Below are 481 nucleotides of genomic sequence, written 5' to 3'. Positions count from 1 at the left end.
ACGCTGTGGTCAGACATTTATGTACCGTGATATTCTGGTCTTCTCACCTTCATTTTTCTTCAGATAAATACCCAGAAGTGGGATAACTGGGTCCGTCTCTGTCTCTTGTTACAGCCTTTGTTTTAAAGTCTATTCTGTCTGGTATAAGTATTGCTACCCCATATCGTTTGTTTGTTTGTTTCCATTTTTATGAAAAATCTTTTTCTATCCTTTTACTCTCAGTCTCTTTGTGTATTTTGATCAGAAATGAATCTCTCATAGGCAGCATATGTGCGAGTCTTGTTTTCCTTTCAATTTGGCCACCCTCCCTTTGGATTGGAACATTTAATTCTTTTACATTTGAAGTAATTGTTGATAAAAATGTAGTTATTCCTATTTTATTATTCATATCATTTACCTTTTTTCTTTATTCTTTTTTTTTTTTTCTTAAAGAAGTCCCTCTAACATTTCTTATAATACTGATTTGGTATTGAACTCTTGT

This window comes from Rousettus aegyptiacus, unplaced genomic scaffold (genome assembly GCF_014176215.1).
Source record: "Rousettus aegyptiacus isolate mRouAeg1 unplaced genomic scaffold, mRouAeg1.p scaffold_m13_p_1, whole genome shotgun sequence".
Taxonomy (NCBI): domain Eukaryota; kingdom Metazoa; phylum Chordata; class Mammalia; order Chiroptera; family Pteropodidae; genus Rousettus; species Rousettus aegyptiacus.
This window is presented reverse-complemented; position numbering follows the sequence as displayed.